Source organism: Phyllostomus hastatus, unplaced genomic scaffold (assembly GCF_019186645.2).
Source record: "Phyllostomus hastatus isolate PE091 unplaced genomic scaffold, TTU_PhHast_1.1 phas_contig_449, whole genome shotgun sequence".
Taxonomy (NCBI): domain Eukaryota; kingdom Metazoa; phylum Chordata; class Mammalia; order Chiroptera; family Phyllostomidae; genus Phyllostomus; species Phyllostomus hastatus.
In genome coordinates this window covers 729,060-757,047 of record NW_025333882.1, presented here as the reverse complement: position 1 = coordinate 757,047, position 27,988 = coordinate 729,060, and the positions used below count along the sequence as shown (strand labels likewise).

At 33.8% G+C, this 27,988-nt stretch overlaps 1 protein-coding gene across 1 annotated transcript in view; it reads right to left on the bottom strand.

The window, feature by feature from the left end:
* SNTG1 (syntrophin gamma 1) overlaps positions 1-27,988 on the bottom strand; it is a 782,410-nt gene that overhangs the window by 583,172 nt on the left and 171,250 nt on the right. Inside the window, exon 3 of the mRNA XM_045845038.1 lies at positions 6,559-6,634. The gene's annotated coding sequence lies outside the window, so the exon portion shown is untranslated. The remainder of the gene's footprint in view (positions 1-6,558; positions 6,635-27,988) is intronic.

Sequence of the window (27,988 nt, the reverse complement as noted above, 5' to 3'; positions counted from 1 at the left end):
TTCTCAAAGCATGGTCCCTGTATCAACAATGCCTGGAAACTTGTTAGAAATGCAAATTCTCAGGCTCCATCCTAGATATACAGAATTGGAAGCTCTGTGCTTGGGGCCCAGAGACATTACTTTCAATAAGCCCTCTGGGTGATTTTGATTTATCTCTGTTTGAGAACCACTACTCTCTGATACTTAAGGGTATTCAAAAATCATAAAGCCCTATTGGGTAAAATTAAGCAAGTATTTTCATTTTATGAATTTTATCCTTAAATTCATGGGATTTCTGTTGGCTTAATTATTTTGCTTCCAAAGTTTCTAGGCTCCAGTTGTCTGTAGCTTGTCAAAATATCCCTTACAAGGTAAAAGACAAGTTTGTTTCTGGCTTTTTGTACTTCTCCTACTGGGCCATCTTTGGATTTGGGAGGAAATACATACTTCATTTGGGGATATGGTGCTAGTTTTAAATGGAACTCAGAACAAGAGAAATCTTGGCAACAGATCCAGCCTTCTGGGTCCTGTGGTCTAGCTGATCTGCTGGTCCCTGGAGTTCCAGTGGCAGCCAGTGGGGGTCCCTGGAGTTCCAGCGGCAGTCTGAGTTTTAGCAGGCCCTGCTCTGTGAATTACAGTGATGTAATTCAATTTTGGAACAATTTTGGAACAAAGCTCTATCATCCACAATGCATAACGACTCTCCTTTAATGTCTCCATCCATGTTTTCACAGATGGCAAGATTTCATTATTTTATATGACTGATTAACATTTCATTGCATATGTATACCACCTCACCTTCATCCATTCACACATCAATGGACACTCAGATTTCTTCCACATTTTTGATAATTTCTTTGCTATTGTAAAAAATGATGCAATAAAAATATGTGTATATCTTTTCAGATTAGTGTTCTGAGTTTCTTTAAATAAATATGCAGAATTAGAATTGCTGGGTCCTTCTTTGTTTCTTGTTATAGTATTTGTTTTAAAAGCTATTTCATCTCATTTAAATATACTCCAGCTTTTGTTGTTTGTTTGTTCTCATTTGCATGAAATATTTTTTCCTCCCGTTATTTCCAATCTGTGTGTCTCTTTTCATCTGAAACGGGTCTATAGGACAGTTTATGTATGGATCTTGTTTTCTTATCCATTCAGCCACCCTAGGTCTTTTGTTGAGAGCATTTAATCCATTTGCAACTAATGTATCAATAGGTATGTAGCTATTACCATTTTATTATTAATATTGTTGATATTTCCTTTTTTCATTTTCTCAAAAACAACCCTTTAACATTTCTTATAATACCAGTTGGTGGTCATGAACTCCTCTAGCTTTTTCTTGTCTGGGAAGTTCATTATCTGTCCTTCAATTCTAAATGATAGCCTTGCTGAGGAGTGTAATCTTGGTTATAGGTCCTTCCTTTTCAACACTTTGAATATTTCTTGCCAATCCTTTCTGGCCTGCAGTTTCTGTTGAGAAATCAGTTTACATTTTAATAGGATCCCCCTGGTAGGTAACTGATTGCTTTTCTATTGCTGCTTTTAGGATTCTCTCTGTGCCTTTAACCTTTGATATTTAAATTATCAAGTATTTTAGTGTGGGCCTCTTTGGGTTCATCTTGTTTAAGATTCTGTGCTTCCTGAACTTGTATATCTATTTCCTTCAACATTTTTTGGAAGCTTTCTGGAATTATTTCTTCAAATAGGTTTTCAATTTCTTGCTCTATCACTCCTCTTTCTGGTGCTCCTATAATACAAATGTTGGTATGCTTGAACTTGTCCCAGAGTTTCCTTAAATTATCTTCATTTATTGGATTAATTCTTTTCTTTTTGCTATTCTGATTAGGTGTTTTCTGCTTCCTTGTCTTACAAAATGCTGATTTGTTCCTCTACTTCATCTAATAGTTAATGTATTCTTCATTTCAGTTAATGCATTTTTGTTTCATTTTTGTTTCATAAATTAATGCATTTTTGTTTCATTTTTGTTTCATAAATTGATTTTTATGATTTTTTTGCTTTATTTTTATTGTTGATACAATGACACATGTCACATTTACTATCCCTCCTTTACCCACCTCTACCTAGCCCCATCCACCCTTTTCTCTGGCCATCACCACACCATTATCTGTGTCTATGGATTATGCATATATGTTCTTTGGCTAATCCTTTCACCTTCTTTCATAAAGTCTCCTATCCCTTCTGACAGCTGTCAGTCTATTTCATGAATTCATATCTCTATTTCTATTTTGTTTGCCACTTTTTTCTGTTCATTAGATTCCACACATAAGTGAGATTGTATGGTACTTTCTATCTCTATTTTTGTTTCCTATCTCTTTATTGTTGTTCTATGACTATCAGTTCTTCCCCTAAGTTCATTGACCATTCTTAAAACCAGTGTTTTCAACTGTGCATCTGGTAGATTGCCTATCTCCATTTTGTTTAGTTCTTTTTCTGGAGTTTTGTTCTGTGTTTTAATTTGAGATATGTTTCTTTGTCTCTTCATTTTGGCTGCCTCCCTGTGTTTGTTTCTGTGTATTAGGTAGAGCTACTACATCCCCCAGTCTTGGCAGAGAGTAGCCTATGCAGTCCTGTGGAGCCAGTGACACAGTTATCTTGGTCACCTGAGCCAGGTGCATCAGGTGTGTCCTTTGTCTGGGTTGTGTGTACTCCTGTTGTAGCTGACCCTTGATTTCAGTTGGCATGTCAATTGGAGGGAATGTCCCTTAAGCTGATTGGCTGGAAGGACTGGTCACAACTACAGTGGAGAAGTGGTTATGCAAGAATTGACCATCCTGAGCAAGATTCACAGGACTCTAGTGCATGCTAATCCACTTTGGTGTGTCATTTGTAGAATTAGTTGGGTGGTATCTGTTGTGGTCTGAAGCTGCCCACTAAGTATATTGATTCTGAAGCATCCTGAGAAGGGCTCTGAGTGGTATGAGCTACAAAGTGATCTGCAGATAGTTACCACTTTTCATGGGCTTGAAGGTACCTAGTAGAGGGTAAGCTACTCACTGTGGTTGGCTGCTGCTCTCGACAGTCTTGGTGCTGCTTAGTAAGATGTATTGGGCATTCTGAGATATACCCTCCTTATCTGGGGTTTGTAAAACTTTGAGAGATGTTAAGAAAGCCCACAGCACAAACCAAAACAGGCCAGTTATATGGAAATACTACTGGGATCATTTTGGTGGGTTCTCAAGTTGGGTGAGGCAGGGTTTCAGGAAATCACCAAGGCAGGATGAACAGTGCCTGCCTTCTTCTACATGGTGGGGGAGTGAGGGCTTTAACAAAGGAACAATTGCTCTGATAGCACTTTTTTCTGGAAGAAACCTGACTCTCTAGCACTCACCCTAAAACCATGCAATAGAATTCAGTTTCTCCTCTGCATGTGCACTTTTTGAGCTGTTGCCATCAGCAAGTAAGTCTATGAGTGGGCCCTTCAAGAGGAAAGCCTGGGTCTCCAGAAGTCCTGTGTCTCAGACACAAACCTTGCTGGGTTTTACAGCCAAAAGTTATCTGGACTTTGTTTCCCCACACTGAAATGCTTAGGTAGAGAGTGTGGGGCAGGGCTCCTCAGGGGTTCCTCTACAGTGGAGATATCCCTCTGGATTTTTAATTGCCACATGGTGGTGTGGGACCAGCTCATTCCATGTCTCCACCCTTTCTATCAGTCTTGACATGGCTTCTTCTATATATCTAGTTATAGGACTTGTGTTCAGTTAGATTTCAGGAGATTATAAAGCATGGTTGTGTAGATTAGCTGTAATTTTCATGTGGTCCTGGAAGGAGGCGGGTAATTTTTACCTACTTCACCCACTTAACCCAAAATAAATAAATATGTTTTACCAGTACTGCTAGTGACTTTTAATATCTCAAACATGCCTGAAAACACTGGAAATTTCATTAATAGCTTTGGTAGCAAATGGGCCCACAGAAGATGCATCCTCTGGATATGTGCAATGTGGAACACAAAGAGGGGACAGAACATGAAAAGGCCAATTAAAGTACAAGGTGAGATGGCTCAAACATTCTCAAAGCATAGAAAAGCAGCAACAGGATTAAATTTACTTGTTCAAATATTAAGTATTTATATTATAGTAATTTTGTCCTGGCAATGAGAAGATGCCAGAAAGACAGAGCAGTCCTCTAACCAAGAAGGGAAGTCAGCAAGCACAAAGCAGGGTCAGGCCATCCAGCTGGGCATCTGCTCACACAATAGACATCCAGCTTGCTTTTGCTCATAGGGCTATTTTCCATTACTGTGTGAAACCAGACTAGCTTTAAATGTGGTCAAATATGAGCATGGATGAAACATAGGAGATACAAATAAAATAATACTACAGGTCAGGTGAGAGACTATAAAAATTCACTAACACTGCATGCTGAGACACATATATAGTTTTAAAATATTTCTTATGTGCAAAGTACCAGAATATAGGGAATATGAGTAGGCTATGTTTTCTTATATTGTGAACAGTTTTTCCTTTTTATTCATCCCCTTTCAAAATAATATTAATTCAAATGTGTTATTTCTCCATAAAGTATATTAAACTCTTTAAAAAACAACATGGGAGGCAAAAATATCTACTTAAGAAGAGAGAAAAATGTTTGAAATGCATCCAGATACATTTGTAATAAAAATATTTATGTGTTGTGATTGTAAAAGAAGGTGCTTTGGGAATTAAAATAGTCACCCTCAAATTGTTATTCTCCTTACAACTGTATTTCTCTTTTTCTTCATTTATATGTAAACTTTCTTGGGATTCTGTCAGGATTTACAGTATACCATATTTTAACACAATGGTGCAGTGAAAACATGTAGAGCTACATGTGGCACTGGGAAATTGTAAGTAGGTGATAAATGACCATCTCTTGGAGAGCAATAATGTAGCCATTATAGTTCTCACAGCATAATCTGTATAGTTTCCACTTCTAAAGTTTGCTCTCTGTCTCTGTTTAGTTTTTTTTTTTATATGGATTTCAAAATGAAAGGTTAAGAAACCAAGGAATCATAGGGTTCCAGGAAATATAAATGTTCATCAAGTTTAAAGTGTTGGGGAAAGGAGGAATAAATTCAGAGTTAAGGCAAAGCAATGGTAGGGAGAACAGATTGTTTTAGATCACCCACCCCTGTTTCAATTTTGTTAGATAATGTTATTTTCCTCTCTCTGTTTTTCATCAAGCTTCTCTATGGTAATGTAATAAGGAAAATGTATTACTATTAAAAAAGGCCTAGCTATGAAAATCCTTGAATATAACCCAGCATTTCTGGTGCACTAGAATGTGTTCTTGTTGCTTCCTACGAAACTATGTGATAGCATTTTCTGAGTTTCTTCAAATAATGATAATACAGTATTTAATTGATGAGGAAAAAGCTACCTGGGTACAGGTGGGTAGGGATTAGTTGAGGAAACCACAATCAATCTAATAGTAACCCATCCATGTATGGGCAATACTGTGACAAACACAGCACACTACATTTTCCATATTTAAAAGAATGTTTAGTAATAACAGCAAATGTAGACCCAATTGTCTGTAATCCTAACTGTCTCTGAACCTTGCCATAACCTTTGAGAACCCAGTCAAAGTAATCTAATAATAAGCTTTCTGCAACAATGCATCCATTCTTAATAGTCTACAGTTTTTACAACACAGATATATACTGAAAAATTCTTGCAATTTTAATATTACATTCAAATAGTATTTAATACCACAATATTCACAATACTCTAAGTGTTTGTATTTATTTAAACATAATAGATGACAATGAGTTTTATGATTCTCACTAACACTACATTGGAAATCTTTATACTGTCAGAAAATAAAAATTCAAATATACTCTAACAATTATTAGGATAAGAGCTTTAGCCATTTCCATCCACAGCTTTGGCAGCCACATTCTGATCTTTATAGCAAATACAGTTTGGATCCTCCCAAAAAGGACATTCATTCTAGCAACAACGTCATAGATGATATTTATCTTCACACTGGTGTCTTTCTTGACTCATGCTCCTTCTCTGAAATTATGTTTAATTTATTTTACAAGTTCACACTTTCCATCCTTTGTTCTAAATGAACAAATGAGGATGTGATAGTTCCCTAAGCTCTAGTGGTATGAAGCATTTTAACAAGCACTTTGCCAAGCACCTCTTTTAGATTATTGCATATCTACCCTTTATGCAGGATTTCAGCATTCACAGAAATGTGTGACACTAGTCCTCATCTTGGTAAGGAGTTACAGATGCCTTCCCATAAAATAAGCTTTTGAAAAGCTGATTAATATTGATCATTCCTCTGAATGATGCTCACTAAAGTAACAATCCAATGTAGCTGTTTAAATGAGTATGGTAGGAAGATATGTCCAAATACAGTCTGACTACTAAACATCACCATGCATTTGAAATGTTCTTACCCTAACCATACCAGGATATTTTTTTAAGTTTGCTATTTGTATTAGAACAGGTAAAGAAGCTTCATAAAACTTAATAATGAAGAAAATGACTCTCTTATAAAAATGTAAAGAAAGAGGTTTTTTTTTTCATTTATTCACAATGGTATATTGAAAAGTAATAATCTTACTTTAGTTTAAGTAGATCAATACTTTTCTTTTATCAGAAGTCACTTCTCTGGCAATCTCACCATTCTGGAGAGTCGTCTAGATACAGAAAACAAAAGAAAAAGTCTTGTGACATTTGAAATAGATGCAACACAACTTATACACTGAAATTTATTTATTTTATTCATAAGGGAGATATGCATCCCATTTACACTTACATCACCTACAATTTTACCACATTTCTTGTTAATTTCTAGGAGTAGCACAAAACATTGTGAATCATCAAGAGGCTAAATAAGATAATAAATATTCCCTAGATGAGTAATGTCATAAAATTAATTTCTGTAGAACACAGCTTGGGGAAATTGGTTTTAAAAGAAGTACAAAACAATATTTGATAATTTGCCTAAAATTGTATTTGTCAGTAGTTGGCATTGAGACCTAAACTACCAATATTTTAGCCTTTAGAATAATTCCAAGTTTAAATTATCAATAATATTTAAATGCCTTCCTTGTGAAGAATCATCTACTGATTTGATGCCAAGAAGTGATTACTATTTTTAATGAAACAGAGTTTTTAACTCAGATTTCCAAACATCAGAGTATTTTGCTACAAAGTAAAATGTGCTCTAATAAAATGACGACCTCAGTTAGATTTTCCAGTGGCAGCTAAAAACATACATGTAGCAGGGTGCTCTAACCATAGAGGTCAGTATTTGTGTTTAAGTTGTAAACTATGTAAAAACATGTTCCACCTTAAGTGAGTAGGGTTGAAATATTACTAGTGCTACTATAAGTATTTTTACAATAATGCCAAAAATTTTAATTATTTTCATAATATTTATGAAAAATAATAGATTAGTGATATTTCATTGCCTTTCTTACATTTCAGAATACATTTTATACAATTACTGTGCCAAGGCAAAGAGCTGATTTGTCAGAGTCAGCTCAGCATAATAAAGATAGGGAGAAATTGCATGCTTCAAGAAAACCACAGAGATTTGTAAAACAGTAAGTTTTAACTCTTCCCTGTGTCCAGTCCCTTCACAATTGGACTTCGGAAGTCATCCATTAAAAGTGCCTGCTTCCTATCACTTAAATCTATGCTGCACTTCGTCAGTAGCTTGCAACAGATGTAAAGATATTGCAGTACTGCAACTAAAGCTTTTATTAATTCTCACTTTACTTTATTTTTAAATTTATTTTTACTATGTTTTTTCCATTACCATATCTCTCCATTATACCCCAACCCCACCTACAATAACCATATGTCACCCAGGTTCACGGGTTCTTTTTCCTTTTTGCTTCATCCCCTCACCCCCTAACCACCTCCCAAAGCTGTCACCCTGCTCTTTCTCTATGATTCTATCTTTATTTTGCTTGTTAGTTCAGTTTGTTCATTAGATTACATATATGAGTGAAATCAGATGGTAGTTGTTCTACTCTGACTGGCTTATTTCATTTAGTATGCTCTCCAGGTACATCCATGCTATCACAAAGGGTAAAATTTTCTTTTTAAGGGTTGAGTATTATTCCATTGTGTAAATATCCCATAGCTGTTTTACCATTCATCTATTGATGGACACTTGGGTTGCTTTCATATCTTGGCAATTGTAAATAATGCTACAATGAACATGGGGGTGCATATAATCTTTTTAATTAGTGTGATATATTTCTTCAAATAAATTCCCAGAAGTGGAATCTCTGGGTCATAAGGCAGTTCTATGTTTAATTTTTTTGAGGTATATCCATACTGCTATCCACAATGGGTACACCTATCTGCATTCCCACCAATAGCACAAAAGGGTTCCCCTTTCTCCACATCCTCACTGATCCTTATTCTTTGTTGATTTATTGATTATAGCCATTCTGACACGTGTGAAGTGATATTTCATTGTGGTTTTAATTTGCATTTTTCTGATGATATTTGATGTTGAGCATCCTTTCATATGTCTACTGGCCATCTGTATGTTCTCTTTGGAAAATTGTCTAGTCAGGTTCTTTGCCCATTTTTTTTAACAGGATTTTATTTTTGGTGTTGAGTTTTATAAGTTTTTTATAAATTTTGGATATAAACCCCTTATCAGATGTATCAGCAAATATGTTCTCCCATTTAGTGTCTTTTTATGTCGTTGATGATTTCTACTACCCAATGCAATCTATATAGTCAACACAACTCCTATCAAAATACCAATGATTTATTTTACAAAACTAAAATAAATATTTCAAAAATGTATATGAAATCACAAAAGGCCCCACATAGCAAAAGTGGTCTTGAAAAAGCACAAAGTTGAAGGAATCATGCTACCTAACATCAAATCATAGTATAATTCCATAGTAATTAAAACAACATGGTACTGGCTTAAAATAAGACACATACATCAGTGGAACAGACTAGAGAACCCGGGAGTAAATCAACAACTTTATAGTCAACTAGTATTTGACATAGGAAGCAAGCACCACAATGGGTTAAATAACTTATTCAATAAATGGTATTGGGAAAATTGGACAGATACATGTCAAAAAATGAAACTAGGTTACTTTCTAACACTACAAATGAGAATAAATTCAAAATGGATTATAGAGTTAAATGTTAGACCTGAAACTATAAAAATCCTAGAAGAAAACATAGTAAAATCTCAGACATGTCTCATGACAGTATTTTATATTGATATAACTCCTTAGGCAAGGGAAACAAAAGAAAAAAATTAACAAATGAGACTACATCAAACTAAAAGGTTTTACACAGCAAAGGAAATCATCAACAAAATAAAATGCAACTAAACCTCTAATTCAGAACTTTTCCAGTAGAAATGACAAGTTCAGGGTAGTCTTTTAGATGATTGGCAAACATATGGAGGAGATACTAAGTGTTCCAAAAGAGGCCCTGAGCTTTTGAAAGTTTAGCAAAAGTGCTTGTCAGACCCACAGTCAACCACAGAAACATGCAAGCGGCAAGACAAGATTCTTAGCTGACACAAAGGTAATAAGCAGTAATAATGAGTTATTCAAGTTACTAAAATTTGCGATATTTTATTTTGCAGTAAATGCTAAAGGATACAGCCACAGACCTGGAAAATACATGCATGCAAGCTGTGTCTTTAATAGGTATTTTCCTGATTCTCTTATTTGTCTAAGTTATTCATATTGATTTTTAATTTAATTTAATTGTTTAATAATTTATTTTCATTGGATTTTCCATTCCATTCATCACCCTGATTATACACACACCAACTTCTTGTATTCAGAAAATATCTTTGTATACTTCTACTCATTAAACTGGATTATTGGATATCATTTATTTTCAGCTTCTATCACTGTCATGACAAAAATCCTGTATAAACTGTTGCAAAAATAAAAATCATGGACAATATCCTCCACTGTATCCACATAAATTTATCTCTGATTCCTTGGAATTAATGCAACAATCCAAAAACAGTTTGGTATTTCCTCAAAGTGTAAAATTAGTGTATGAGATATCTCCTATTTTATTCATTAATAAAGTTTCACAAATAGAGTATGCTTAAGTTGTTGAAATAAAATGCTAAACAAAGGAACATTATCTAAAAATAATGCATTATAATACCATTTTATAAATTTAAAACATAACAAAAATAAACTATATTCTTTAGACATACACACTTTACAAAAAGCAAGGGAAATACAAGGATTCTGGGAAGATAGAAGATTAGGAAGTACCAGGGATCTCTTTCCTCACTGAGACCATAATTGCACTGGCAGAATCTGTAACTATTTTTGAACCATGGAGTCTACTGAAGGCTTTCAACCTCCAGGGGAAGGCTTAGACAGTAAATTGCAGCTTACTGTGGCTCTTAATGCAGCCTTGTGTCAGGGAGCTGTTCATGTGTTTCTAGAGCAGCCTGTTCACAGCTTGCAGATTTTAAAGAGTAGGACATGCAAATATAATTGTATATGCAGTGAGAGTTAGAAAGCAATTGTGTGTGCCCAGGATGGAGGTGAGGCTCAGAAAAGACTTGAGATGATCATAAGTTTATACCTCAAACTAATCTTTGACACAGTGACAGCCCACAAATAAAAATTATAAAAATGAAACTAAGCAAAAACATTTGTTTTTTAAAGGCAAATCCGGAAGAAGAAAATATAATATCCAGGATTATTGCATTATTATATTCAAATGTCCAGTTTAAAAATGTCACAAAGAATACAAAGAAGAAAAAAATATGGCCTGTGTGAAGGGGGCTAGGAATCAAGGCAACTGTTCCTGACAAAAGACCTCATGGCAGTTCTACTGTTCAAAGACTTTAAAACAACCAATTGAATGATGTTCAAAGAACTAAAGGAAACAGAAATTCAGAAAAATGATGTATAGACTAAATGGAATCTTCAATAAGAGATAGTCTAAGAGGAACAAACAAAAAAACATGAAGCTGAAAAGTGCAATAAATTAAAAAAAAAATAGCAGAATCCAAAGAAATATTTGAGCAGGCAGAAAAAGAATCAGTAATTTTGAATACAGCACAATGGGCATTACTGAGTCCAAAGTAGAGAAAAACAAAGATTGAAGAATAGGTAAGTCTAAGGGACTTATAGTGTATTATCTGTAAAACCATATAAGCATGTGGTAGTTCCAGAAGGAGAAGAGAAATAGGAAGAGAAAATATTTAAAGAAATAATGACTTCCCAAGTTAATAAAAGAAAGTAACATACACATACAACAAGTTCAGCAAACTCTAAGAAAAATGAAATAAAAAAGATATACACTGAGACAGATTTTATTCAAACTAATAAAAGCCAAAGAGAGAATCTTGAAAGCAGCAAGAAAATGTTGACACATAGTATACAAAAGATCCTCATTAAGAATAGAAGGAGACTACTCATCAGAAACTTTGGAGGATAGAAAGCAATAGGCAATATATTTAAAGTGCTAAAAGAAAAAAAATGCAAACAAACAAAACTCTTAACCAAAATCTAATAGCAGGCAAAACTGTCCTTCAAAGGTGAGTGGAAAATTAAGACATTCATATAGAAACAAAAGCTAAGTAAATTTATTACCACTAGATCTGACCTGCACAAATTACTCAAAGGAGTTCTGCAAAGTAAAATGAAAGGACATTAGCCAGCAAATTGAAGTTATATAAAAAATAAAATTCTCAGTAAAGGTAAATACATGGGCAATTATAAAAGCTTGTGTTATTGCAACTATAGTTTATAAGTGTACTTTTGTTGTCTACATTATTTATGAGACAAATACATTTTAAAAATTATTTGTCTGAAAGCTACTATTATTATAATTTTGGATTCTACCTAATTTAAGGGACTAATGCATTTAGTAATTATTAAATTATGTCAGGGAACATTCAATATATAAAGATGTAATTTTGTGACATCAACAACCAAAAGTAGTAGAGGCAGAGGTATAAAGAAGCAACCTTTTTTGTTTGTCACTGAAGCTAAGTTAGCACAAATTAGATTGTTACAACCTTAGATTGTTAAATGTGATATCCATGGTAATCACAAATAAAATAGCTATAAAATGTATGCAGAAGGTAATAAGAAAAGTACCTAATGTTTCACTACAAAATATAAACTAAACAAAAGAAAAGAGTAATGTAAGACTAAGGGACAAAAATCTAAAGCACACAGGGGTGGGTGAAACTAAGTTACAGTTGTTTGTATAGAAAATAATACAATAATTAGTAAATAATAATAAAGAAATAGAAAAATGATGAAATTAAGTCCATTAACAGTATTTATTTTAAATGTAGTGAACTAAATTCTTCAATAAAAACACAGAGATTGGCAGAAAAGTTAACAATTTATAATTCAGCTACATGCTAGCTACTAGAGACTAACTTTAGATTAAAAGAACAAAGAACTTGAAAGTAAAAAGTTGGAAAAAGTTATTTCACATAAATAGTAAGCAAAATAGTGCAATGGTGGCTATACTATGATTAGAAACTATGGATTTTGAGTCAAAAAAGTTTACAACAGACAAAAAAGCACATTGTATATTAATAATAGGTTCCATACAGTAAGAAGATATAATAATTATAAAACTTTATGTATCTAGTAACAGACTAGCAACCTTCTTTGCTCTGAATAGTTCATTAGACTGCAGAATCTTCTCAATATTTTCATATATCCATTTGCTAAAGCCTCATTCCTGTCACTAACTGCACTGTGTTGTGAAACTTTAATCTTTTCAAGTAGATAATGGTAGTCTATGGCTGGGGATGTAGATTAACCTTGAAATTAAATGGATTTTACTTAAATAAATAGCAATATCAAGCCATTTGTACTCCCATACATAAACAAAATTATACTTGTTTAGATCATCATTGTGTAATGCAACACTGTTTTACACTAAGGATTGAACACTGGTTGCTATTTTCTTAACATTTTCTTAACATATGAAATAACCTAAAGGCAAATTTCAATACATGTAAATAAGTAATGTCTAATTTTTTTACCAGAATGTTAAAGGACTATTTAGAATAATAAACTTTATCTCCTGATGTTTTATAGCCACACGTTTTAAGAGGGCCAGAAAGTCTAATATTTCCAACTGATGACTATGGGTTATACATTTCTAAAGGTTATTTCTACTTATACAATCACCAAATATTTGAGTGTCTAGTAGGATCCCAGTAATTTTTTCTAGGGTCTTTGAATGTAAAAAAGAAAGCACACACACAATGAGCAAATTAATAAATGAAATTTATGTAATATGTGATCTATTATATGTACGAAAGAGAATTACAAGCAAATGTTTCCTAGTTATTTCAAATGTGTGTCTCTGTGGCTTATTTTAAGAACTTATCTACTTTGAAATATATTTTTATTTTTAGAACAAAAGATAACCTGACAAGTACCAGTGAATGGGATTTGCAATGTCATCTACTATTCATCCTTGCCAATTTTAGAATTATGTAATCCCTTTCACAATTTGATACTGAAACAAAACATGTTCATATGCAAAGTTCTTGTTCACCATTTCATACAAACCAAGGTAAAGCATCTGAACAGGATTAGAGTAATTTTTATTTTCCTTAATCATTTTAAGTTTATACATGAAAAGAAAAAGTCAAGTAATCCTTGACTTGCCTCTTCTCTTCCTTCCCTATTATCCCCTTCCTCCTTCCCCTCTGATCACTGTCAGTTTGTTCATTATTTCAATGTCTCTGGTTCTATCTTGTTCATTTGTTTGTTTTGTTGATTAGGTTTCACTTATAGGTGAGATCATATGGTATTTGTCTTTCACCACCTAGCTTATTTCACTTAGCATAATAATCTCCAGTTCCATCCATGCTGTCGCAAAAGGTAGGAGTTCCTTCTTTCTTTCTGCTGTGTACCATTGCATTATGTAAATGAACCACAGTGTTTTGATTAATTTATTTACTAATGGGCACGTAGGCTGCTTCTAGCACTTGGCTATTGTAAGTTGTGCTGCTATGAACATTGAGGTGCACAGGTTCTTTTGAATTGGTGTTTCAGGATTCTTAGTGTATAATCCCAAAAGTGGGATCACTAGGTAAAAAGGCAGTTCCATCTTCAGCTTTTTTAAAGAAATTCCATACTATTTCCACAATGGCTGTATTCCCACAAAAAATGTATTAAGATTCCACTTTATCCACAACCTCACCAGCACTTATTTGTTGATTTATTTATTTTTTATTTTTTTATTGTTGTGCAAGTACAGTTGTCTCCATTTCCCTCCACCACTACCCTCTACTTCAGCTATCCCCATCTCCATCCCCTGATTCTACCACCTCTTGTTTTTTTCCATGTGTCTTTTATAGTTGTTCCTAAAAACACTTTCCCCCTTCCCTTCCATTATCCCCTCCCACCTCCACTCTGGTTACTGTCAATTTGTTCTTAATTTCAGTGTTTCTGGTTGTATTTTGCTTGCTTGTTTGTTTTGTTGATTAAGTTCCACTTAAGGTGAGATCATATGGTATTTCTCTTTCACCACCTAGCTTATTTCACTTAGCATAATGCTTTTCATTTCCATCCATGCTGTTGCAAAGGGTAGGAGCTCCTTCTTTCTTTCTGCTGCGTAGTATTCCATCATGTAAATGTACATCACTTTTTATACACTCATGTGCTGATGGGCACTTAGGCTCTTTCCAGCATTTGGCTATTGTAAATTGTCTGCTATGAATGCAGGGATGCATAGGTTCATTTGAATTGGGGTTTCAGAATTCTTAAGATATAATCCCAACAGTGCAATTACTGTGTGAAAAGGCAGTTCCATTTTTAGTTTTCTGAGGAAATTCTATAGTGTTTTCGACAGTAGCTGTACAAGTTTGCATCCCCACCAACAGTGCACTGTTGGGTTCCCTAGGGTTCCCTTTTCTCCACATCCTCTCCAACACTTGTTGTTTGTTGATCTGTTAATAATGGCCATTCTCACCAGTGTGAAGTGGTATCTCATTGTGTTTTTAATTTGCATCTGCCTGATGGCTACTGATGTTCATTTTTTCAAGTGTATGGGCCCTCTATATGTTCTCCATTAAGAAGTGCCTGTTCAGGTCCTTTACTCATTTTTTAATTTGGTTGTTTGTCTTCCTAGTATAGAGTCATGTAAGTTCTTCTATATTGTGAAGATCAAACCTTCATCCAAGATATCATTGGAAAATATGTTTTCCCATATGGTTGGTTCCCTTTCCATTTTGTTGATGTTTTCTTTAGCTGTGCAGAAGATTTTTTAATTTAATGTAGTCCCATTTGTTTATTTTTTTTTCATTTCTGTTGCCCTAGGGGATGTATCAGTGAAAATATTTCTGCATGGGACATCTGTATTTTTCTTCCTATGTTCTTCTCTAGGACTTTTATGGTGTCATGACTTATATTTAAGTATTTTGTCCATTTTTATTTTATTCTGTGTATGACATAAGTTGGTGGTCTAGTTTCATTTTTTGCATGTATTTGTCCATATCTCTCAACACCATTTGTTGAAGAGGCTGTTTTTACTCCATTTTATGCTCCTTCCCCTTCTGTAAAACATTGATTGATCATATTGATATGGGTTTATTTCTGGGCTCTCTATTCTATTCCATTGATCTATGTGTCTGTTCTTATACCAATACCACACTATTTTTTAGTACAGTGGCCTTGTAATATAATTTGATATCAGGTACTGTGATCCCTCCTATTTTGTTCCTCTTTCTCAAAATTGCTGAGGCTATTCAGGGTCATTTATTGCTTCATACAAGTTTTTGATATATCTGTTCAATATCTGTGAAATATGTCATTGGTATTTTGATGGGGATTGTGTTGAATCTATAAATTGCTTTGGGTAGTATGAACATTTTAATGATGTAACTCTTACAATTCATGAACACGGTATATGCTGCCAATAATTTGTGTCTTCCTTATTTTCTTTCTTCAGTGTTGTGTAGTTTTCTCAGTACAGGTCTTTTACCTCCTTGGTTAAAATTTGTACCTAAATACTTTATTTTTCTTTGTGCTCTATTTTTTCTTCAGATTATACAAATCTTTCACCTTTTACTATGATCACTTTTATGCATATGAAGGTTTTAAGGCCATGCTTATTAGAGCACAAGGAAGATCTCTATCTTTCTATTAAAGTCTCTGCGATCATCAAGAACATTATAATGAGTAAAAATAGGATTTAAAATAGGTTAACACAACAGATAGGTAAACCCTACAATTTTACATCTTTTATTTCAATAATTTATACTGCTGAGGGATGCAGTTGTAATGATACCATTACTAACTTGAAAAGGTAAGACTTGATAAGTAAATTTGAATTTTTAACTTTTTTGTTTTTAAATTATAATAATCACTATTATAAATGCTTATATATAGTCATATTTGGAAAGTTAACTTTTTTAAACTTCTGGGAATGTTCTTAAACTTTGGCCAATTTCTCTAACAAGGATGCCCTTTTCTTTTTTCTTTCTCTTTTTTAAAGATTTTATTTATTCATTATTTTTAGAGAGGAAAGGGAGGGAGAGAGAGAGAGAGAAACATCAATGTGCGGTTGCTGGGGGCCGTGGCCTGCACCCCAGGAATGTGCCCTGACTGGGAATCGAACCTACGATGCCTGGTTCGCAGCCCACACTCAATCCATTGAGCTATGCCAGCCAGGGCTTGGAAAGTTAATTTTTTAAAATCACTTAAAAGAAACTTTTCAATTTTAAATTTTATTTAAGAAATATGCAAAAATAGGAAGATCCAAATTTCAGAAATAACTTACTTTGGTATATTGAGAATCAACAGTAAAACAAAGTATTCTTTAATCAATATTATATATATTATGACTAGGTAGATATTTTTCAAAATGTAAAATTAAATATCCCTGGCTGTTAATAAGATGGGTATTTCTTGAAAAGAAGTTAAAACAACAGATCAAGTAAAGAAGTAATGTTTTCTTTCCTGTTGCCATGACCTACAAAGAATTTGGAAGTAAGAAAGGGCCTCTTTGGAAGGGGGAGTTAGGACCTAGTCAATGAAAAATCTAGCCAGTTGAATCTGGAAGCAGTTGGTTAGTAAAATGCTGGAACTATTCTCCCAAATGTAGACAACATATACTATTTGTAATTCCCTTCTATTTTCCATGAACTGTTAGGAAGGTCTTCCTAAATGTTTCAAGATGATCTCAGCTGTGTCCTACAGTGGACACAGGTACAAGAGAAAGTATGAGAGAAAGCATGTGGGTTCAAGGTCCTGTTAGGTAATACAAAGTGCAACTACTGAAGTCAGTATAGTAGGAACATTTCTTCCTGAGGGAATTCCAGGGGCAGTCAAGTGGCAGAACCAGAATCAGATGTGTCACTGTGGACTGACCAGGCTGATTTAGATCAGAAAAAACTGACTTATATCCACATATAGGGTACAAATACCCCTTATTAACCCAGTTCCTTAGATAAGGCAGAACCCTAAGGCATAGAGGGCACATTTGTAATAGAAAATGAAATCTTACCAGCCACCACATGGATCCTAATAACCAGTGGACTTCAAGATCAGTTCTTAATGCCACCTCATTCTCCTCCTGATTTTGTTACACTGCTTTTGTACAGTAAGGTGACTTACTGAGCTGTCCTGATGAAAACAAGGGTGGCTAGTTCTCTGATCTAATATATTCCTCTCAATAGCTTATTTTGTCCTCCCAAGTGAGTGTTAGGCAAGTCAAGCTCTCCAACCCAAAACATACCCATCTTTCCACATATCCAGTGGAAAGGATTTAATTCCATCAAATGGTATTATATACAGTTTTCTAAGCCAGGAAACTAAACTTTATATTTGATTTTTTTCTTTACCTTGGGCCTGCACACTCAGTGGGTCAAGTTCTATGAAAATGTCTTCCTAATTATTTCTCAAACTTACATATCCCTTAAGTCTTGCTATCTTCTTTGGCTGCTAGTTCAGTTATCACTCCATGCTTAGATTTATAAGATAATCACATGGTGTCCCATATAAAAATCATGATTTGGGGACTTCTTTGGGAGACTTCTAGTCAAGATGGAGATATAAGTAAACACAGTTCACCTCCTCACACAACCACATCAAAATTACAACTAAAATACAGACCTAAATAAACTACTTCCAATCACAAAACTGGTAGGAGACACAGAGACACAAAGATGTGGAAGGGGCTAGTCCCACACCCATGTGTGGTGGATAAAAATTTGGGAGGTATATCTTGGTAGCCTCACAGCAGGCCCACCAGCTCAGGGTTCCAGTGCCAGGAAGATAAACGTCCATAACTTTTGTTTGTAAAAAACAGTAAGTTTGAATCAGTGAAAGGAACACTGTATTCTCAAGCAGTTACTCTTAAAGGGCCCATACACAAACTCACTCAGACTCATTCTGTTTGAGCTCCAGCACCAGGGTAGCAGCTTGAAAGGCACCAGTGGCATACAGAGATGTACTGTATCTGTGTCTGGCATAAGGGCAAGAAGTGGGGGATAGCTTTCTCCCGGACAGAAAGGTGGGCAGAGGCTATTTTTTTTCCTTTTCAGAGCCACAGAGCTGGCAGGTGGGGCATATATGAGACTACATCAATCTGGCTCACACAGTTTACTCTGTCCTAGTAAATACCTGAGGCTCTGACCCACACAACTTTCAGACTACCCAAGCTGTTAACTGGTTTTTTCATATGAATGTCTCAGACTTCACATCTTCCTAAATGCTCTCAAGCAACGGCCAGCTTCAGTGAACCCCCAGTCCCCATAACTCTGGCCACACAGTCTCAGGTCAGGCACTAGCAAAATCCAGCTTTGGATCACAGTTTGGCTTTGCCTGGGAAGCTCTGAGCCCAGCACAATTAGCAGCCATCTGCAGATTGTTTTGTAGCTAATTCTGGGTGTCTCCAAGTGTAACACAGGTGGTGGCTGACCCTGGGGTACACAACCTGGAAACCCCAGAGTCTGCACACCCAGTGGACAGCTACAGACCACATCAGAGGACACCACCCTGTCCCAACACAGCAGATCCTCCATGGAGGGTGGAGGTTAGTTTTCAGTGGTCTCAGCCAGTCTTTGCAGCTGACTTGCCTGACTAAATCCCTCCCATTGATCTCCCAAAATAATCAAGGCTGAACTACAAGAGGAGGGTATACTCAGCCCACACAGAGGGTATACTGTGAGTACCCAGCTAGGGTGAAAGGAGAGATTGGACCGTACAGAACACCTACTACATTAGGCCATGCTACCAAGACTGGGAGTCATAGAAGATCTACCTAATATATAGAAACAAACACAAGGAAGAAGCCAAAATGAGGAGACAAAACAAACATAACTGAAATGAAAGAACAGATCAAAACTCTAGAAAAAGTACTAAACAAAATGGAGATGAGCAATCTATCAGATCAGAACTCAAAACACTTGTTATAAGGATGTTCAAGGAACTTAGTGAGGACCTCAACAGCATAAAAAAGGCCAAGGCAAAAAATGAAGGATAACTAGAGGAAATAAAGAATAATTTACAGGGAATCAAAGTATAATGGATGAAGCTGAGAGTCAAAGCAATGATATGGAACACAAGGAAACAAAAAATAACTAATCAGAAACAACAAAAAGAAAACATAAATCAAAAAACATGAGTATACTATAAGAAGCCTCTGGGACAACTTCAAGCTATCCAACATTCACATCATAGGGGGCCAGAAGACAAAGAGAAAGAGCAAGAAATTGGAAATTTGAAAAAATAATGAAAGAAAATTTTCTTAATTTTGTGAAGGAGAAAGTTAAAGAAAAAACAGAATCTTAAAGGAAGCAAGGGAAAAGCAGTTTGTTACCTACAGAGGAATTTTTATAAGACTGTCAGCTGATTTCTCAAGAGAAATTTTGCAGGCTAGAAGGTGTTGGCAAGAAATATTCAAAGTCACAAAAAGCAGGGACCTACAGCTAAAATTGTTCTACCCAGCAAAGCTATAGTATAGAATCGAAGGTCAAATAAAGAGCTTCTCAGTCAAGAAAAAACACTAAAGCAGTTCATCATCACCAAACTATTATTATATGAAATGTTAAAGGGACTTATTTAAGAAAAAGAAGATTAAAACTATAATCTTCAAATAAAATGGCAATAAACACATACCTATCAACAATGAAATCTAACAAACTAAGCAACAAGAAGAACAGACAGAATTATGGATATGAAGACATTTTTTTATGGTTGCCATATATGAAGGGGTTTTGGGGGGAATTGGTGAAAAGGTGAGAGGATTAGGAAGTACAAATTGGTAGCCACGGAATAGTCATGGGGACATAAAGTACAGTACAGGAAATGGAATAGCCAAAGAACTTATACACATGATCTGTGGACATCAACAAAGGTATGGGAATTGTCTGAAGGAGTGAGGGGTTTGGGATGGATGGGGACTAAGAGGGAAAAATTGTGACATCTGTGACAACATAATCAACAATATATGATTCAAAAGAAAAAAGTCACGATTTGCCCTTTCCCATGCTGCTAAATTTATCTTTTTGAATCACATGCATATATTGTTTTGAAAATGCAAATGTGTAACTAAGTAACATTTCTGCATCAATTCTGTTCATGGGTTTCCATTGCCTTCAGTACACACTATTGCTTAGAATAATAATCATTGTCCTAAATGATCTATCTATAAGCTTCAATTTAACAATCTCCTTTCCTCCAGTGGAGGAATGACTATTCTAAAATCATTGCTATTCTCTAAATGTGAAGTCCTCCCTTTGCATCTCTGTTACTTTTCTGGCAGTTCCATCAGCCTGGACTTACCTTTCCCTGAACGCCTTAGCCACTGGTCTTTCTGCCAGACTAGAGAGAAATTACTCTGTAGTCTTATGCTCAGATTGTACACTCCCAAAGTAGTACTGTCCCTAGCTTATGGTTCCCCAAGAGCTCAGTGAGTGCCAAATAAATGAATGTATATGTACATGGTATGTCAACTTGAAAATGCCTAAACTGATTACAGGCTATGCAAATTGTTACTCAGGGAGTTTCACACACATTTTATTATTCAGGAAGATCACAGCTACACATTTTGCTATTCAGAGAAATTTAATAATACTATGTTATTTTACTGATATATCATTTATGATGAAACATAAAATTTAAACAGCACTCTATTCAGTTATATAAAATAAAAGTACAAAGAAAAAGTATGTCAGTGTATCTAAGAGAGTAGTGCAAAGCCTGATCAACCCCTGTGATGCTTAAGAAAACTGAAGTATTTTCCTTTCGGAAAGAAGTCATTGTTTGATAAGAATAGCATTTTCCCTTTGAAATTTATCTCAGAAGTCAACAAAGATTATTAGTTACCATTAACAGATATTTTTATATCATTTTTCACAAAATTTCAGACATTGTGGTGAAATCTATGTGTCAGAAATTGAATTCAGTACCATAAGGCTTCGGTGAGGCCTACCTAGAAGCAATTTCCCAACCCTAAACATTGGTAAGTTTTTCTCAAAAGGTGTGTAGTAAACTGCATCAGAAATTAAGTACAAATTTCAATAGTATGTCTTCTTTTTATTAGATAAAGGAACAAATGCATTGTTCTAGACAGGATTTGTAAATGTCACACATGTAGAGTTTTCCATGTTCTTCTGTTTAAAATTTGCCTTTGTTCTGAATTAAAATGGATTCCAGCTGGTTCCTCATTTTAAGGAGATCGGGCAAGTGCCCATTTTAAGACACTGGGCATTTTTTTTAGTAGAGAGGAAGCTGAAGGTAGATTCTGAAAAAACTTGCTTTAATTTCTCATTCTATTTTCGTAGGTGTTATTCCTGGTCAATCTAATTCAGGCCTCTGAATAGTGGTTCCTGTGTGGGTATGTGGGGTGTGTGTGTGTGTGTGTATTGAAATTAGTAAAACCAGCAGGGCAGGATAAATTTGAAGGCAGAATGAGAGAAAGTCTGTGAAAGTGTCATAGAAACCAAGAGATTGCTATTGAATAAAAAATGATTAATAGGGTCAAATAAACAAATGTAGGTAGATGGCTTTTAGCTTATTTGAAAATTCAAAATTATTGTGAGTCTTTTATTCACTTTTTTAATTAATATATCAAATATTGAAATTGTTTCTACTTAAACATGGACTAACAATAGACTAAAGACAGCTTTTCTTTTTTTCATCAAACAAAATTACATGAGCTTATAGTAAACATAATAGAAACATATAAATAAAAAATTACAAAGAATATGAGAGGACTCAACAAAATTTTGAAATAAAAAATCAGATGGATGATTGGTAACTTTGAAGGCCAAAAAATTCTTAAATCTTCCCTTAGCCAGCAAGTGGCAAGTAACAGAAATGAAACAATTTATATTGCAGAATGCCAGTAAAGCAAGGAAATGGAGAAACTACATAAGTCTGAAAGTTTTGCCACAGTAGGAATGAAAATAAGAAGGATTTATAGGATACCTAAAGAATTAAGTTAAAATATCATAAAATATACTTACAACAAAATTCAACTGAAAAAAGATATGTTTAAAGAATGTAAGGAATCAATATGATAAAGACAAACTACCCACTATAATAATGGACACAGGACAGGGAAAAGCATTTTAGAGAACTAAGTCAAATGGCCACTAGTCACACAAGCAGCACATGCTTAGGAGTAATCCAGCAAAAACAAATTATATTCACAAATGCAATGTCATTCACAACTATCAAATTGAAAATCAGTCAGATAATAAATGTCTACAGTTCAGTGGAACAAGTGATTTTTACACTCTAGTAAGTACACAGTTTCATAATATCACTATGGAAAATAGCCTAGTGTTATTTATTAAAGTTAAAGATATCTGAAGTCCCATCAATTTTATAATCAGATATATCACATTTAGAACAAAAACAAAAACCTCTTATACATGCGCATCAAAACATACCAGAACATTTGTTCATCAAATGTTTATAATTATAAAAAATTTACAAAAATGAAGATATGTCCATGGAAAAAAGAATGCAATACAAAAACTGTATTATTACTTCAATGAAAGTTAGATTACAACAGTAAAAATTAAGTACAGCTACCTGAAACAACATGGGTAACTGGGAAATATGCTCAGGAACTCAATAACTGCAGTTAATAAAATTTACAAACTTTTGACTTTCTATTTTACATTGTTTTGGGGGTTCTATTAACTTTTCTACATAGGACTGCCCATGCCCCACTATAATAGGAATAGCATCCTCTGAGCATCAACAGAGATTCTGTCCAATACTCCCCTGCAGTGTTCTTGGGACTACTTCATACTTTAAAAAACATTCAGGATCCAAGAAGTTATTATGTATAAGGGTCCCATCTATCAATATATATTGTATTAGAAAGTAAACTGAAATTATATATATATAACTTTTCTTTAAATTAATGAACTCCATTCATTTTTGAGAAAATTTCTACCAAATACCAAAGTCTGAATAACTATATTTTATCTGTCAATTCTACTTTCAAATACTAATAAAGATTGTAAAAGTGTTTTAAAAATCTACCCATGCTTCAATGAAACTTCTCAAGTATTTTTTTCTTGGGGTGACTGTTTTCCTTTGTATGTTGCAGAAGTTTTATGCATACTTGCCATTTCTTCACACAGAATATTAAAATAATATGTACTCAAGGGTGAAGATTTAATAAAATTACATTTTTATACTTTGTCCATAGCAGTGTTAGATATGATTGGCATTTTTTTAAATCCTGAATATGTGACAATAATGAATATCACAACTACTTTCTGGTTCAGTGCTACGTCTTTAGTTCATGCTAAGGTGCCAGCAGTTTCAGCCACCCTTGTTTTTTCACCATTGGTGAAAATGTAAAAACCATGCAATAGGCAATTAAATACAATATTCTCATAAATATAGCTTTGACCTCTTGTGTTCACTGAAAGGATATCACACATTGACCGTTTCAAATTCTGTGGATACCAATTGACTACTGCTCAAATGGACTCAGACCCAAATGAACTTATAAGCAAATAGAAGAGAAAAATCTTATATACAAAAGAGGTCTAAAATAGGTTTACAGTTATGAGTACATGAAACACAGAGTTTACTCTTATATTATTATTTATTAATTATTGTATTATTTTGCATATGAACAGCTATAAACCTTCTTTTGCCCACCCTTCTATGGTGCAAACCAGAAAGTAATAAATAACATAGAAGTCCAATACCATGGAGCTCTGGGAATTCATGGGCAAATAAAATTGTTTTCTCTTAGGGTTTTGGGAAAGCTCTTTTAGAGTGGTTAATGTTTTGCAAATTAGGAAATTCAGGGATTGTTCTCCAAACAAAAATTAGAGGAGTAAATATGTGGACATGAGAAAGTACATGGTGTATGAACTGAAAATCAGGAGCATCACTCTAACTGAAATAAATGTTGTATGGTTCAACATTACCCTGGCAGCAGCTGGTTCTGAAGACTTGTTTTTGCTCAACTTTTTACTCTGTCAACTCAGACCATTAACTCTTTATGACCAGATTCTAGTTTAGTCTCCATTCTTCCTTACCATTATTTAAAGTTCAAAATAATTTTTAGAGTTGAGGTAAAAACCATTGAAGTTATTCATTTAGAATATGGCTAGTTATATTTGACCTTCATTATTGAGATATAATATGAAAATCTATGCTAAAATGTATTTAATATTGGTAAATGGGTATATTAACTTGAATAAAACTATTTATATTTAAGTAAAGAATTTCAATTTGTGAATTAGTTCAGTAAATCTGTTTTTTTCTTTAGAGACATCCTTTAAAATGAACATATTAAGAGATAAATACATGTTATGTAAATACTGAGTTTTGTATATTTTCTAAAATTGTCTTTGGATACAATGGTTCCACCATATTCTGTTGTGAGAGTGGGTAAAAGACATTTTACTGCTCAACAGAAGTAATTATCCTCACTTCACACCTCAAGAAACTAGAAATAGAAGAACTAATCCCAAAGTTACCAGAAGGAAGGAAGTAATAAAAATAATAGCACAAATAAATAAAATAGAAACTACAAGTCAATGAAAAATTAGTAAAACTAAAAGTTGGGTTTTTAGAAAGATAAAACATTGACAATGTAGATTAAGCAAAACTAGAGAGCTAAAATAAGCAAAATTATAACTAAAATAATAATAAAGATCACAACTTACATTTTAAAAATGCAAAACAATCACAGAAATAGAAATCAAAAGAATTATAAAAGGCAACTAAGAATAATTATTACAAAAATCACCAAAAATTAGATAACATAAAGGAACTAGATAAATTTCTAGAAATATAATACAGATACACATTTGATCATAAAAGAATACTATGAATGATTATACAGACAATTGCATAACCTGAAATAAACACATATGGTTTTAGAAACATACAATCTGCCAAGAATTCATCATGATAAAATAAAAATCTAAACAGGCCAATAATGACAAAGGAAAATGAAGTAATAATAAAAAACTTCACAATAAATATAGGCTCAGGAGTAACTTTCCTCATGGTTGAATTTTATTAACAAATCATTTAAAGGATTAATGCCAATCCTTCTCAAACTTCTCTTTAAAAGTTAAGGAATATGAAACTCTTCAAAGCTCATATTGTATAGCCAGCATTACCTCATACTAAGGCCAGTTAAAGATACTAAAACAAAAGATAATCAACAGCCCTTATCCCTGATGAATATAGGTGTAAAAATTCACAGCATGATTCAAGCAAACCTAATTCAACAACACATTAAAAAGATGATACACTGTGATCATTTGGGATTTGTCCCTAGGATATAAGGATGATGCAACATACACATATCAATAAATGTAATGCACCACATTAATAGAATGCAAGATAAAAACCATATAGTCTTATCAATAGTTTTTTAAGTTTATCAAAATTCAACACCCTTTCATGAAAAAATGTCTCAAGAAGTGGGGTATAGAAAAAGGCACCTCAAATAAGAAAGTTTATATGACAAACCCACCTCAACCATCATATTCAACAGTGAAAATATCTAAAATCGAGAAAAGAAAGGGAGCCCACTCTTACTATTGAGCACTCTTACTGCCTGCTCAACATGATACTAGAAGTTTTAGCCAGAGAAATTAGATAAGAAGTCATCCAGATCAGAAAGAAATATGTCAAATTATCTCTGTTTGTAGATGACATAATCTTATATATAGAAGTTCTTAAAGATTCTAGAAAAAAAGAACAAATAAATAAATTCCATAAACTTGCAGGATAAATAATCAACATACAAAAATTAGTGTATTCCCATACACTAACAAAAACTATATAAAAGAAATAATGAAAAAATATCACTTACAATAGGAAAAATATATAAAATACTTAGGAAGAAATTTAAGCAAAACAGTAAAAAAGATTTGTAGACTGAAAATTATATGTTGAAAAGAAAAATGAGGAAAACACTAATAAATAGAAGAACACCCTGTGTTTCTGTTTTAGAGCAATTAATATTTTAAAAATAAGCATTTACCCAAATTCATTTATATATTAAATTCAATCTTTATCAAGTTTTAAGTGTTTTTGTTTACAGATATAGAAACAGCAATCCTAAAACTTAAATGGCACCACAAAAGGACTTGAATATCCAATGTAATCATTTAAAAAAATTGGAATTATCACTTTTCTTGATTTAAAACTCCAGAACAAATCTGTAATAATCTAAGCAGCATGACAATGGAATAGAAACAGACTCATAGAGTAGTGCAACCGAATCTAGACCCCAGAAATAAACTTACATGTACATGATCAACTAATATTTGGAAAGTAAGCCAAGAATATTCAATGAGGAATAGTCTTTTAGATAGATGGTGTTGGGGAAACTGGGTATTCACACCTTAAAGAATAAAATTAAATCCCTATCTTATAACACTCACAAAAATTAACTTAAAATGGTTTTAAAATTTATTTTTTTCATTTTTTTATTTTATTTTAATTGAATTTATTGGGGTGACTTTGATTAATAAAATTATATAGGTTTCAGGTGTACAATTGTATATCACCTATATATTGTATTATGTGTTCACCACCCCAAGTCAAGTCTCCTTCCATCACCATTTATTCCCTCTATATCTCTTCTACTTCCCCTCTGCCCTTTCCTTCTAGTAATCACCATAGTGTTGCCTGTGCCTATGAGTATTATTTTTATTTTTTTATTTTATCTTTATGGTTGTTCAGTTACAGTTGTCTCACCTCTTTACCCATTGCTCTCCCCTGTCCCATCTGCCCCCACTCCAACAGTAAGTAACTCCCTATTGTCCATGACCATGAGTCCATTCTTCATGTTCCTTGGCTTGCCCCTTCCTCTTCTTCCTCTCATTATCCTCCTTCCCCTTCCCCTCTGGTCACTGTCAGTTAGTTCTTTATTTCCACATCTCTGGTTCTATTTTTCTTACTTGTTTGTTTTATTGATTAGGTTCCACTTATAGGCAAAATCATATAGTATTTGTCTTTCTCCATCCATTTACAATAGCAACAAGAAAATAAAATAGGAATGAACTTAACAAAGAAGGTAAATGACATGTTCTCAGAAAGCTACACAACACTGAAGAAAGAAATTAAGGAAAACACAAGTAAATGGAAGCATACACCATGTTTATGGATTAGAAGAATTAGCATCATTAAAATGTCCAAACTACCCCAAGCAATCTAGAGATTCAAAACAATCCCTATTAAAATAGTAATAATGTATTTCACAGATCTAGAACAAATATTTCAGAAATTTATATGGAACTATAAATGGCCCTGAACAGCCTCAGCAATTCTGAGAAAGAAGAACAAAGTAGGAGGGATCACAATACCTAATGTAAAACTATATTACAAGGCCATGGTAATCAAAACAGTCTAGTACTGGAATAAGAACAGACACATAGATCAATAGAACAGAATAGAGAGCCCCAAAATAAACTCATGTCAATATGGTCAATTAATATTTGAAAAGGGGACAGGAATATAAAGTAGAGTAAAAATAACCTCTTCAGTAAATGGTATTGGGAGATCTGGACAAGTATATGC